The sequence below is a fragment of the Capra hircus genome, chromosome 12 (assembly GCF_001704415.2).
Source record: "Capra hircus breed San Clemente chromosome 12, ASM170441v1, whole genome shotgun sequence".
Lineage (NCBI taxonomy): Eukaryota > Metazoa > Chordata > Mammalia > Artiodactyla > Bovidae > Capra > Capra hircus.
In genome coordinates, this window is record NC_030819.1 from 84,689,603 (window position 1) to 84,705,247 (window position 15,645).

At 35.7% G+C, this 15,645-nt stretch overlaps 2 pseudogenes across 1 annotated transcript; both read right to left on the minus strand.

The window, feature by feature from the left end:
* Positions 1 to 5,020, minus strand: part of LOC102169486 — a 66,672-nt pseudogene extending 61,652 nt beyond the window's left edge.
* Positions 6,032 to 6,446, minus strand: LOC102168362 (annotated as a pseudogene). Its single transcript, XR_001296328.2, has one exon. The product of XR_001296328.2 is annotated as a U6 snRNA-associated Sm-like protein LSm5 pseudogene (transcript).

The following is a 15,645-nucleotide window of genomic DNA, read 5'->3' on the forward strand; positions in this document are numbered from 1 at the left end:
GGGACTCTTCCAGATCCAGGGATCAAACCCGTGTCTCCTACATTACAGGTCGATTCTTTACCACTGAACCACCAGGAAAGCCCAATAAAGTGATTATTATTTAGAAATAGGATTGGGAACTCATGTACACCCGTGGCTGATTCATGTCAATGTATGGCAAAACCAATACAGTATTGTTAAGCAGAATAAAGTAAAAATAAAAATTTAAAAAATAATAAAAATAAAAAAATAAAAATAAAACTGTAACTGCCAATTACAAAAAAAAGAAATATATATAAATTGTAGACAGTTACAAATTTCAAAAGCCTGAAATAGCACAAAATTCAGAAAATTAACAAAATTATTTTAATTGATAGATTTACTGATACGTTTCTACAGTACTTTTTTCCCTACACTTTTAGCAGCATACCCATTAATTGTCTCTTCATATGACAAAAGCTTCAGAATATAGCTTTTTTTTACCCAGAGAATAGAAAGATAATTCAGACTTCTCTCTAGCATAGTTAGCTTATATTTGTTTATCCTTATTAAAAGTTTAGAGAAGTTTCAGCTTCATAACTCCTGGTGATCAAGTCCATATGCAATTTTGATATTGTTGCTAAATTTGGAAAATCCTCTATCAAGTTTTTTTTTTTAAATATATTTGAGCCATCAGATTCAAGGTATTTCAAGATCTCTTAGGCACTGACTGATCTGATAGCACTCATTAACAAATTTGTAATTGATGTTCCTGTATCATGATGCTGGATGGATTTGCACAGTGGGATGAAGGAAGATTTCTTGAAGTCATTCTCACACTGGGATAGCAAGGAATAATAGTGTTCAGGGGAGTGCCTATAAACTACATAAATAGAGTTCTCCAAACCCAACATAGTCAGCTTCCCTTAGGTAAATCCTTAACATGTCGAATTCCAATGCAGAATGGAAAGAGACAGTGATTTTGACTGAGTGTGATTATAATATCCTTCTATAGAAAATTTTACAAAATGGACACGTTAAATGAATGTCTATCTCAAGGGGAAGGAACTTGAAGCCAGAGGACTAGATGTAACATTTTACTTAATTTTAAGTAATTGAAATTACTTAAAAGTGCCACTCAGAAGTGCCCTCTGAGCTCTGAGCGAGGAATTGGTCCAGCCCTAACACAGCAGACCAACAACACATTTTCCTTGAATTTCTGTATCCCACTCAATGCCTACATTTTTTCCTTAAGATACCAATTAGGTACCTAATCTCTTTCTGTTCAAATAAAGGTCTTTCTGACACTGCCAAGTGAGTTCTGATAGTTCAAGAAACAACCTGGGAATTCATCTGACCCTCATGTATTAGAGGGACTACATTACTTAAAATGAAGTCTCTTCCTTAAGAATATGAGAATGGGAAGATGTAAAGAAACATCTGTTTAAGGAAAATAAAAATGTAACATTTTTGATTACTGAAAGATCAACTATATTATCTTATTATATATATAAAATCTTTATTATAGTATATATTGTACACAGTTATAAATATATAATTATATATAATATATTATATATTATTAAACCAATACAATATTATAAAGTAATTAACCTCCAATTAAAATAAATAAATTTATATTAAAACAGAAATGCCGATTTTCAAAAAATATATATATATTATATATAATGATATAATATATGATATATAATATAGAATGATATATATATTAATTATAAACAATATAATTATATTATATATAATTATGAATTTAAAATTTCCATCATATATAGTATATATTATATGTGCAATATATAATATAGTACTATTTAATATTATGTTATATATAATATTAAAAATCTATATACTATGAATAATATAAATATATAAAATAATACAATATTACAATAAATAAAAATAATAAAGATTTATAATATTATATATAAGGTTCAGTTGAGTTCATTTCAGTTGCTCAGTCATGTCCGACTCTTTGAGACCCCATGAATAGCAGCGTGCCAGGCCTCCCTGTCCATCACCAACTCCCAGAGTTCACTCAGACTCACGTCCATCGAGTCAGTGATGCCATCCAGCCATCTCATCCTCTGTCGTCCCCTTCTTCTCCTGCCCCCAATCCCTCCCAGCATCAGAGTCTTTTCCAATGAGTCAACTCTTCGCATGAGGTGTCCAAAGTACTGGAGTTTCAGCTTTAGCATCATTCCTTCCAAAGAAATCCCGGGCTGATCTCCTTCAGAATGGACTGGTTGGATCTCCTTGAAGTCCAAGGGACGCTCAAGAGTCTTCTCCAACACCACAGTTCAAAAGCATCAGTTCTTCGGGTCTCAGCCTTCTTCACAGCCCGACACTCACATCCATATATGACTACTGGAAAAACCACAGCCTTGACTAGATGGACATTTGTTGGCAAAGTAATGTCTCTGCTTTTCAATATGCTGTCTAAGTTGGTCATAACTTTCCTTCAAAGGAGTAAGCATCCTTTAATTTCACGGCTGCAGTCACCATCTGCAGTGACTTTGGAGCCCCCTAAAAATAAAGTCTGACACTGTTTCCACTGTTTCACCATCTACTTCCCATGAAATGATGGGACCAGATGCCATGATCTTCGTTTTCTGAATGTTGAGCTTTAAGCCAACTTTTTCACTCTCCTCTTTCATCAAGAGGCTTTTTAGTTCCTCTTCACTTTCTGCCATAAGGATGGTGTCATCTGCATATCTGAAGTTATTGATATTTCTCCTGGCAATCTTGATTCCAGCTTGTGCTTCTTCCAGCCCAGCGTTCCTCATGATGCACTCTGCATATAAGTTAAATAAGCAGGGTGACAATATACAGCCTTGATGTACTCCTTTTCCTATTTGGAACCAGTCTGTTTTTCCATGTCCAGTTCTAACTGTTGCTTCCTGACCTGCATATAGATTTCTCAAGAGGCAGGTCAGGTGGTCTGGTATTCCCATCTCTTTCAGAATTTTCCACAGTTTATTGTGATATATAGGGTTAGGATTAGGTAATTATTATATATATAATGTAATATATTATATTATATTAGAACATATTATACTATAGTTATAAACATATTGTAATATTATAGTTATATAATATTATATTATAATAACATAATAATATAATATTATATTGTAAATTATATAAAAGAAACAAAACTGTTAGGGCTAGGTTTAGGTAATTATTATAATATAATTAAAGTTAGGTAATTTTATATATATGTTATATTATATATAGGGTTGCTGCTGCTGCTAAGTCGCTTCAGTTGTGTTCAACTCTGTGCGACCCTATATATGGCAGCCCACCAGGCTCCCCCGTCCCTGGGATTCTCCAGGCAAGAACATTTGGTGGGTTGCCATTTTCTTCTCCAATGCTTAGGGTTAGGTAATTATTAATTTATATAATATATAATAATAATAATATAATTATTATATAATTATATGTATATAATAATTATAATGTATTATAGAATATATGATATAAATTGTAAATTATTAGATAAGTATAATTATATTATTATGTGTTATAATATAAATATCTATATATATTTATATAAGTATATAAATATATAAAATATATGTAAAATATATATTATATAATTATATGATTAATATAATCATATTGTATCTAAATAATATCTATTATATGTTATAGATTGCATAATATATTATCTATATTATATTATAGATCATTATATATAAAAAACAGCTATATCAATTTATATATGGATTGCAACTTACATGTATCAAATGATAATTATCTTCTATAAAGCTTTGTCATAATCAAAATTTCATGCTCTTTCAAGACATATTTTGTTTAACTTAAGCCTTTAAAAGAAGTCACTACAATTGTTGGCAATAATTTGGCAAAGTGGGAGTCTCCAGTACAATTTTGATTTGAAGAACACCAAAAGGTAAACTTATTCCAAAATATTTCTTTATGCCATGGCAAAAAGGGATCTTTTACTAGAGTATTAAATTATTTAATTATGTAAACTATTTAACATCTTGATTTCTGCAGTGACAAAAAAATCTGACAGGTCTGAAGGTCAGTAAAATTGAATGGAGCGTGACAAGAAACAAGATTCCATAAGCATAAATAAGCAAAGATTTGCTTTACACATTAATTTTCTGGAGTTTTTGAAAAAGTAGCAGATAGGGAATCAAGTAAGAAGTATTCTATCTTTCCTAAATGTGATCTGACTTTTTTTGAAATGTTAGTTATCCCACTGAATAAGTAGATTGTGGTTAGGGGAATCTAAGGAGACCTAAGGATTAAAAGATAAAACTATAATTTAGTGTAAAAATGTCTCTTTAATTTAATATAAACTAAGAGAAGTATATACTTGAAATGGTTTTACCTCTTGAAATAAGAGATAGAAAACCCAGTTCAAACCAGTTAAATAACTTACTGGTCCATGTAACCATTTCCTCAGGTTTGGCTTGATCTAGTAGCTAAAAATAAGTCAGTTTACTTTATTCAACCATGCCATTCATTGTGGGGTATCATTTTAAGGTGTTGAATGGTGGCTTCTAGATCTGCAGACTTTCATCTTCCAAGATTCAAGTCCAGAAGGAAAGGGAAAATAACTTGCTAGTAACTCAGCAAAAGTCCTAGGTTTTATTCTTACTGAACCACTTCAGAGTCACATTCTCATTTTAGAGCAAATTATTCTCCAGAGGAAAGCAGAGGTCTATTTGGAAGGGGCTGAGTCACATATTTCTCCCTAGAACAAAAGATTAAATTGTACCTCACTGCATTGATGAGAATGCAAGGGAAATGGGCACCCAAAAGAAACCCAAATACAACACTGTTAGCAAAAGAGAAAAAATGACTGTTAGATGGAGAAAATCAGGTATAGTCTATACTTTGAAAACTCAGCTCCAATACCTGTCTTTCTCCATATATATACATTTCCAAACATCTTTCACCTGGCACTTAATGACACACACTTCTTGTGCCCTCCTACCTTCCCAAAGGGGGACAGCTGAGAGTTTGGTTCAGTTACTGCATCCAAGACTAAACTTAAGGTATCTGGATAATGCATGTTTTCAAATAGATCTGGGTATACTTCTCATGATCTGAGAACCAGAGGACATATGTAAAACCTAAACACTTTCAATTAACTCACAAAGCAATTCTAATTTCAATTTAGAATCCATATAGAGAACAGGGTTGCTCAGACGGTAAATAATCTGCCTGCAATGTGGGAGACCTGGGTTTGATCTCTGGGTTAGGAAGATCCCCTGGAGGAGGGCATGGCAACCCACTCTAGTATTCTTTTTTTTTTTCAGGTGAAATATATAATTTTTAATTAATCAGTGTACATGGAATTCATTAATATTAATCCATCACATCAAAAAATACTAAGTACTGTACTGAATAGGGTAGGTTATATAATAGGAAACCAAATCACTCAGATGCCTGAGAAACAAAGATATGAGCTCCAGGCACATCATGAGATTCCTCCTTCCCTAAATTTTCTAAAATATTTTTATTTATTTATTTATTTTAATTTTTAAATTTTAAAATCTTTAATTCTTACATGCGTTCCCAAACATGAACCCCCCTCCCACCTCCCTCCCCATAACATCTCTCTGGGTCATCCCCATGCACCAGCCCCAAGCATGCTGTATCCTGCGTCAGACATAGACTGGCGATTCGATTCTTACATGATAGTATACATGTTAGAATGCCATTCTCCCAAATCATCCCACCCTCTCCCTCTCCCTCTGAGTCCAAAAGTCCATTATACACATCTGTGTCTTTTTTCCTGTCTTGCGTACAGGGTCGTCATTGCCATCTTTCTAAATTCCATATATATGTGTTAGTATACTGTATTGGTGTTTTTCTTTCTGGCTTACTTCACTCTGTATAATCGGCTCCAGTTTCATCCATCTCATCAGAACTGATTCAAATGAATTCTTTTTAACGGCTGAGTAATACTCCATTGTGTATATGTACCACAGCTTTCTTATCCATTCATCTGCTGATGGACATCTAGGTTGTTTCCATGTCCTGGCTATTATAAACAGTGCTGCGATGAACATTGGGGTACATGTGTCTCTTCAAAGCATTTCCCTTTAACGGGAAACTTGGCTTCACAGAATACAAACATTAAAAGGTTAAAAAAAAATTCTATTTTGTTGTCATTATAAAAGAAAACAGAACCTAAGCATACGTCAAGGAAATTCATTCATACTTCAGGTCCTTCTCCTCCAGGAACCAGCATTGTTATATTATTTCCATTTAGCAAAATTTGATCTAATTTAGTAATTCTTCCTTCTGGTGTGATTTCAAATTCAGTGACATCTTCCAATACCACATTGACAAAGTCATCAAATCCCAGAAGTGTGCCAACAATCTCTTTATCACTCTTCATCACAATGTGAATTCTTGATCCTATACACTTGTCCACAAGCTCTAGAGGAAGCAGCTGCGACGGGTTAGTGGTAGCGTTAGCCGCCATGGCTACCCCACTCTAGTATTCTTGCCTGGAGAATCCCATGGACAGAGTAGCCTGGTGAGCTACAGTCCATGGTGTCACAAAGAGTCAGACATGACTGAGTGACTAAGCACAGGACAGGATATAGAGAAGAGGATAGCACAGGAAACAACTAAGAGTGGTCATTGTTTCAATAGTATATATCACATCTTGCCTGGAGGGTAAAAGAAAATCCTTGCACATATACTATCTGGCTGCTTCTTGTCCAGTCTCTGGAAGGACCTCCCTAGTCTAGTATCCCTCATAGATAATGAGCATTAAGGACCAGTCACTTTCTGGTGAAGTTGTGTCTGTAGAAGTGTACTTCCTGTTGGTGCAAAGAAGGCCAATTTTGTATATCTCTTGCCAACTCAGAATACAGTGATATATATTGACAGCTTCAAATGGCTATGATGGAAGTATTTATACTAGAGAAATCAGCAAATATTTTGAATCAAGATCCACCTTCTTATAGCCACTTTTATCACTTATCAGGACATCACTAAAGATTACTTAAAATAAAGTCTCAGTCCTGTATGACTCTTTGCCACCCGATGGACTGTAGTCTGCCAGGCTCCTCCGTCCATGGGATTGCCCGGGCAAGAATACTTGAGTGGGATGCCATTTCCTTCTCCAGGGGATTTTCCCAACCCAGGGATCAAACCCAGGTCTCCCAAATTGCAGGCAAACTCTTACTGTCTGAGTCACCAGTGAAGGATTACTTAGGACTTAAGAATTAATCACCAGCATTTGTTTACTAAGTTTGAGATCTCTTCAGCAAGCAATCTAAGAATTTAGTTGACTCTGCAATTTCATGGTTTTAGTCATGAAACCTGTTTAATCTTGGTTAAATTAAAGAGTCTTTTAACTTCAAATCTGAGCAGGGATTTGTACTTCTTAATAAACACCTTTAGTTTCTTCATTTGCCCAGATCTTGGTGTCAAGATCTTTATCTTGTCCTTTGTCTCACAGCATAGTGAACATATTGTCTTCAAGTGAACAGGCAATAACTAAACAGCTTTGAGCTCCTAAGCTGCAAGCCCACCACATATTTGCAATTAGAATGGTTATTTCCCTTTTGCAAGAAGAGAATTCATAACAAGAGATATTGGGTAGGAACCTGAACATTAGACCTTTTTTAAAGGCCAGTTTCATCTCATGGTAGATTTCCACCTCCTGCTTTGTCTGCATCTCTCTTGTTTGGTACAAAGAATTCTGTTTTTATTATATTGCAAATCTTCAAATCACTAGACCTTCAGGCATTTTAGATTACAGGACACTGGCAAAGGCTGCCTTACTAAACATAGATACATTTAAAAAAAAATTTCTCAATTCGTTCAATTTCTATGAAGTTTTTTTTTTTTATCTTTCTTGTAAAAGAAAAATCAAGAGTATAGTATCCTGCAAGCCAAGTGAAGAATGTGTATCAGGGAAGGAGAGGTACTCAGTGTCAAGGCTGATAAATCAGTGTGCTAAATGTCAACACTCATAGGTCAGAAAGGGTGAGGAAGAAAGACAGCACTGGATTTGGCAATATGGATGTCTGTAATAACCTTAGCAAGAGCAACTTTAATGGCATAATTTGGGCAAAATGGAGTGGGTTTCAGTGAGAATAGGATAGGAGGAATTGGAAAAAGTAAGTCTTTGTCAGGGTGTTGCTGGGAAAGACCAGTTTTGAAGTTTATTTCTACCTCTGAAGTTTTGACTGTATGTCCCTGAATATATTTTCTTCGATGAGAAAGGTATGTTTCTACATTCCTATAAAAACTCTAGTGAGTCCTAACTTATTGCCTCCTGATGACACCTATAGATAGTACAAAGATGAACTAAAAAAAAAAAAAAAAAAAAAGGCTACTTTTTTTTTTCCAGTTAGTCAATAGTACAACAAGGCTCTTAGCTAGGGTTAGGGTTGAAAACTTGTGACAGCTAATATATTTATTGACTTGAATTGCTCAGGATCCCTGAGTTCTCCATTTAGCTCATTCACCGTTAAAATTATAGACAGTTGCCAAACTTCACATATGTGTGTGTGCATGTGTATAAAACATTTTCATTACTACTAGTAAAATGAACATTAAAAAATTACCTGTACAATGATGTAACAGGAACAAAAAATATACTTCATAGTTTGAGATATAATTGATAAAAATGATATAAATTCAAAACATTACTAAACTGTTTAGATTTTTATTCATTACATTTAATTCTGCTTATTAATACTGAGAAATCTCCTTTTACTTTATTAAAGTCAGAATAATCAATTTTTAAGCTGTCAACTGCTGGGAGGTCTAAATTTGAGAATGAGTTAATTTACTTAGGCTTACAGTTTATATATAATAAGGATCAACCCCATTTCCCACTATTTGCAGATAGAGTGTGCATTTCAAAGTAATACCATACTGGCTATTTGCTTGACATTTCTAAAAAGAGCTTAAGTACAAGAAGAAATGAAGAGCAATGATAATGGAGGGAAATGCTGAACAGTGTAATTATTCAGCTCAGTCCTTAACTTCCACCTCCTAAAGTAGTAGGATCTGTCCTTGGTGTTACTTACCACTTGCACATGAAGTTGGGAGAAAGGTGTCTTCAGTCCCTATGCAAGAAAAGTTGCTGTGGATGGGAGAGACAGGGGTTATTTTTGCTCTATTTCCTTACACTCCCTAGTTTCCATGAGAAGGACTTCAGACTTCTCTGCTCTTCTGTTCAGGACTATAGCTTGAGCAGTTGGCTGTGCTGTGTGATGTGCTTAGTGCCTCAGTTGTTGTCCCCCTCTTTGTGACCCCATAAATTGTAGCCCACCAGGCTCTGTCCATGATGGACTGTAGCCCACCAGGCTCTGTCCATGGGGATTCTCCAAGCAAGAATGCTGGAGTGGGTTGCCATGCCCTCCTCCAGGGGATCTTGCCGACCCGGGGACTGAACCCAGGTCCCCTGCACTGCAGGCGGGTTCTCTACTGTCTGAGCCCCAGGGAAGCCCAAGAATACAGTTCACTTTTAGTACCATCCAACAACACAAATGAGATAAACGTAGATCCAGTCAGTTATTCAGATTAAATTCACTCTAAGTTGAGTTTGATATTGAAAAATACAGAATGTTTCAGGCTCCTGGTCCTATAACAGAAGCACAATTCGATTACAGGTAGAGTTCGCTTGCTCTCCTGCACTAAACAGATCGTGAACCTGACTGTGGCCTTTGCTGTGTGATCAGTTTCATGGGAGGCTGCAAATGCAGAGTTTGTAATAATGAAAATGTTTGTATTGTTTTGGGGGCACCAAAGAACTCCAGTATGACACTTCTTTATGTCTCAGCACAGAAAGGAATTCAGTGAGAGGCAAAGTGATAGATAAAAAGTGATTTATTAGGCTAGGATGCTTGTAAGGTTCACAAGCAGTCAGGCAAGTGTTGCACTGCCCCAAGGACTCAGTAGGAACAATTTTATAATCAAAGGAAGAGAGAGAAGACCTTCTTTGTCTTTCTTGAATAGACCTCACACTTCTATCATTGGTTCCTCCCCCCGTAGGGCAAGGAAGCTTTCTTGTCCCTATATGGTCAAGCCAGGACTGTCATAGCACTTTGGAAAAATTATTTCAGGCCCCAGCACAATGACAGTCTTTCATTCTGGAAAGTCACCTTTTCATAAATGATTGTTTTCTGTGTGCATAGCACATGTCCTATAGGTCATTAACTTGATGACGCTACTGGACAGGTAGTACACTTTATTCTCTACTACTGTTTTATTGTTTTGGGGGCATTGTGCACAGAGCGTGTCTTAAGAGCCAAAGAACGTATTTCAGTTCAGTTCAGTCACTCAGTCACGTCCGACTCTCTGCAACCTCATGGACTGTTGCACACCAGGCTTCCCTGTCCATCACCAACTCCCGAAGCTTGCTCAAACTCATGTCCATTGAGTTGGTGATGCCATCTGACCATCTCATTCTCTGTCATCCCCTTCTCCTCCTGGTGTTCAATCTTTCTAGGCATCAAGGTCTTTTCCAGAGAGTCAGTTCTTTGCATCAGGTGGCCAAAGTATTGACCAAAGAACTGATAGACAGAGTGCCTGGAGAACTATGGACAGAGGTTCATGACATTATACAGGAGGCAGTGATCAAGACCATCCCCAAGAAAAAGAAATAAAGAACGTGTTTGAGGTTTCATTAACTCACTGAACTCTCTGGGCAGGATGTAGGCGTTGTGCCACCATCATTGTTTCATTGCTCTGGGGAATGTCTTGTGCTTCTGTTACATTGGTTTTGTTGCTAAGCAAGTTAGCTTGATTTTATTGATTTTATTGATTTAAAGACAATCTGGCTTTGTTGCTAAGCGACTTGTTCTGCTTTATGAGTCAGGCAAGCCCACATTGTTTCAGAATTTTTCCATTACTTTCTTGAGTAATCATTAACCTTACTGTGATCTTCCAAAGCCCCCTAGAGCTACTCTCTCTATCTACAATTCCCTAATGGGATTTCTAAGCTAGCTATTTGATTATCCTCCTTATCAATGATGATGCATTATTTTAGTATAAGGCTAAGCATGATGCCAGTGCTGTTATATAAGCAAACAGACAAAAAACTATTTTTCATGGTACCAACTGCTTTACCACTAGCCACTGTTTCTAAAGACACTAAATAGTTGGTATATTTTGAATATTTCATATATAATAAAGTAATATTTTCTTTATCTTATTAAATAGTTTGTATATTTTGAATACTTCATATATAATAAAGTAATATTTTCTATAATAGAAAATATATTCATTTTCATATTTCAATTTTAAGAAATTAACTTAAATACATCCCCTTATTAATGGAAAAGGATTGCTGGGAGTGAATTTGGTATAAGTTGATAACTATGATGGTAATGATGATCATAGTGTGGTTTTGAGGGTGTTCTGGAAGAGGTTACTGTATTGAGTCAAATAATATTTTTTAATATAAATTTATTTATTTTAATTGGAGGCTAATTACTTTACAATATTGTAGTGGTTTTGCGTTACATTGACATGAATTCACCATGGGTATACATGTGTTCTCCATCCTGAACCCCCCTCCCACCTCCCTCCCCATCCCATCCCTCTGAGTCATCCCAGTACATCAGCCCCAAGCACCTTGTATCATAGATCAAACCTGTACTGGCAATCCACTTCACATATGGTAACAAACATGTTTCAATGCCATTCTCCCAAATCATCCCAGCCTCACCCTCTCCCACAGAGTCCAAAAGACTGTTCTATACATCTGTGTCTCTTTTGTTGTCTCGCATATAGGGTTACCATTACCATCTTTCTAAATTCCATATATATGAGTTAGTATCCTGTATTGGTGTTTTTCTTTCTGGCTTACTTCACTCTGTACAATAGGCTCCAGTTTCATCCACTTCATTAGAATTGATTCAGATGTATTCTTTTTAATGGCTGAGTAATAATCCATTATGTATATGTACCACAGATTTCTTATTCATTCATCTGCTGATGGACATCTAGGTTGCTTCCATGTCTTGGCTATTATAAACAGTGCTGTGATGAACATTGGGGTACACGTGTCTCTTTCAAATGCTGGTTTCTTTGGTATGTATGCCCAGCAGTGGGATTGATGGGTCATATGGCAGTACTATTTCCAGTTTGTTAAGGAATCTCCACACTGTTCTCCATAGTGGCTGTACTAGTTTGCATTCCCACCAACAGTGTAAGAGAGTTCCTTTTTCTCCACACCCTCTCCAGCATTTATTGCTTGTAGAGTTTTGGATCGCAGCCATTCTGACTGGTGTGAAATGATACCTCATTGTGGTTTTGATTTGCATTTCTCTGGTAATGAGTGATGTTGAGCATCTTTTCATGTGTTTGTTAGCCATCTGTATGTCTTCTTTGGAGAAATGTCTGTGTAGTTCTTTGGCCCATTTTTTGATTGGGTCATTTATTTATCTGGAATTGAGCTGCAGGAGTTGCTTGTATATTTTTGAGATTAATTCTTTGTCTGTTGCTTCATTTGCTATTATTTTCTCCCATTCTGAAGGCTGTCTCTTCACCTTGCTTATAGTGTCCTTTGTTGTGCAGAAGCTTTTAAGTTTAATTAGGTCCCATTTGTTTATTTTTGCTTTCATTTCCAATACTGTGGGAGGTGGGTCATAGAGGATCCTGCCGTGATGTATGCCAGAGAGTGTTTTGCCTATGTTTTCCTCGAAGAGTTTTTAGTTTCCGGTCTTACATTTAGATCTTTAATCTATTTTGAGTTTATTTTTGTGTATGGTGTTAAAAAGTGTTCTAGTTTCATTCTTTTACAAGTGGTTGACCAGTTTTCCCAGCACCACTTGTTAAAGAGATTGTCTTTTCTCCATTGTATATTCTTGCCTCCTTTGTCAAAGATACGGTGTTTGTAGGTGTGTGGGTTTATCTCTGGGCTCTTTATTTTGTTCCATTGATCTATATTTCTGTCTTTGTGCCAGTACCATACTGTCCTGATGACTGCAGCTTTGTAGTAGAGCCTGAAGTCAGGCAGGTTGATGACTCCAGTTCCATACTTCTTTCTCAAGATTGTTTTGGCTCTTCAAGATTTTTTGTATTTCCATACAAATTGTGAAATTATTTGTTCTAGTTCTGTGAAAAATACCGTTGGTAGCTTAATAGGGATTGCATTGAATCTATAGATTGCTTTGGGTAGTATACTCATTTTCACAATATTGATTCTTCCAATCCATGAACATGGTATATTTCTCCATCTATTCGTGTCCTCTTTGATTTCTTTCACCAGTGTTTTATAGTTTTCTGTATATAGGTCTTTTGTTTTGTTACGTAGATATATCCTTAAGTATTTAATTGTTTTCATTGCAGTGGTGAATGGAATTGTTTCCTTAATTTCCTCTTTCTGTTTTCTCGTTGTTAGTGTATAGGAATTCAAGGGATTTCTGTGTGTCAATTTTATATCCTGCAACTTTACTATATGCATTGATTAGCTCTAGTAATTTTCTGATGGAGTCTTTAGGGTTTTCTATATAGAGGATCATGTCATCTGCAAACAGTGAGAGTTTTACTTCTTCTTTTCCAATCTGGATTCCTTTTATTTCTTTTTCTGCTCTGATTGCTGTGGCCAAAACTTCCAAAACTACGTTGAATATTAGTGGTGAGAGTGGGCACCTTTGTCTTGTTCCTGACTTTAGGGGAAATGCGTTCAATTTTTCACCATTGAGGATAATGTTTGCTGTGGGTTTGTTATATATAGCTTTTATTATGTTGAGTTATGTTCCTTCTATTCCTGCTTTCTGGAGGGTTTTTATCATAAATGGATGTTGGATTTTGTCTAAGGCTTTCTCTGCATCTATTGAGATAATGATATGGTTTTTATTTTTCAATTTGTTAATGTGGTGTATTGCATTGATTGATTTGCAGATATTGAAGAATCCTTGCATCCCAGGGATAGAGCCCACTTGGTCATGATGTATGATCTTTTTAAAATGTTGTTGGATTCTGTTTGCTAGAATTTTGTTAAGGATTTTTGCATCTATGTTCATCAGTGATATTGGCCTGTAGTTTTCTTTTTTTGTGACATCTTTGTCTGGTTTTGGTATTAGGGTGATGGTGGCCTCATAGAATGAGTTTGGAAATTTACCTTCCTCTGAAATTTTCTGGAAGTGTTTGAGTAGAATAAGTGTTAGCTCTTCTCTAAATTTTTGGTAGAATTCAGCTGTGAAGCTGTCTGGTCCTGGGCTTTTGTTTGCTGGAAGATTTCTGATTACAGTTTCAATTCCCGTGCTTGGGATAGGTCTGTTAAGATTTTCTATTTCTTTTTGCTTCAGTTTTGGAAAGTTGTACTTTTCTAAGAATTTGTCCATTTCTTTCAAGTTGCCCATTTTATTGGTGTATAGCTGCTGATACTTGTCTCTTATGATCCTTTGTATTTCTGTGTTGTCTGTTGTGATCTCTCCATTTTCCTTTATTATTTTATTGATTTGATTTTTCTCCCTTTGTTCTTGATGAGTCTGGTTAATGGTTTGTCAATTTTATTTATCCTTTCAAAGAACCAACTTTTGGCTTTGTTGATTTTTGCTATGGTCTCTTTTGTTTCTTTTACATTTATTTCTGCCCTAATTTTTAAGATTTATTTCCTTCTACTAACCCTGGGGTTCTCCAATTCTTCCTTTTCTAGTTGCTTTAGGTGTAGAGTTAGGTTATTTATTTGACTTTTTTCTTGTTTCTTGAGGTATGCCTGTATTGCTATGAACCTTCCCCTTAGCACTGCTTTTACAATGTCCCACAGGTTTTGGGTTGTTGTGTTTTCATTTTCATTCATTTCTATGCATATTTTGATTTCTTCAGTGACTTGTTGGTTATTCAGCAGCGTGTTGTTCAGCCTCTATATGTTGGAATTTTTAATAGTTTTTCTCCTGTAATTGTGATCTGATCTTATTGCATTTTGGTCAGAAAAGATGCTTGGAATGATTTCAATTTTTTTGAATTTACCGAGGCTAGATTTATGGCCTAGGATGTGATCTATCCTGGAGAAGGTTCCGTGTGCATGTGAGAAAAAGGTGAAATTCATTGTTTGGGGGTTAACTGTCCTATAGATATCAATTAGGTCTAACTGGTCTACTGTATCATTTAAAGTTTGTGTTTCCTTGTTAATTTTCTGATTAGTTGATCTATCCATAGATGTGAGTGGGATATTAAAGTCTCCTACTATTATTGTGTTGTTGTTAATTTCCTCTTTCATACTTCTTAGCATTTGTCTTACATATTGTGGTGCTCCTATGTTGGGTGCATAGATGTTGATAATTGTTATATCTTCTTCTTGGATTGATCCTTTGATCATTATGTAGTGTCCTTGTTTGTCTCTTTTCACAGCCCTTATTTTAAAATCTATTTTATCTGATATGAGTATTGGTACTCCTGCTTTCTGTTGGTCTCTATTTCTGTGGAATATTGTTTTCCAGCCCTTCACTTTCAGTCTGTATGTGTCCCTTGTTTTGGTCGTGGGGTCTATTGTAGACAACATATATAGGGGTTTTGTTTTTGTATCCATTCAGCCATTCTTTGTGTTTTGCTTGGGGCATTCAACCCACTTACATTTAAGGTAATTATTGATAAGTATGGCATCTGGTCCCATCACTTCATGGGAAATAGATGGGGAAACAGTGGAAACAGTGTCAGACTTTATTTTTTTGGGCTCCAAAAGCACTGCAGATGATGACTGCAGCCATG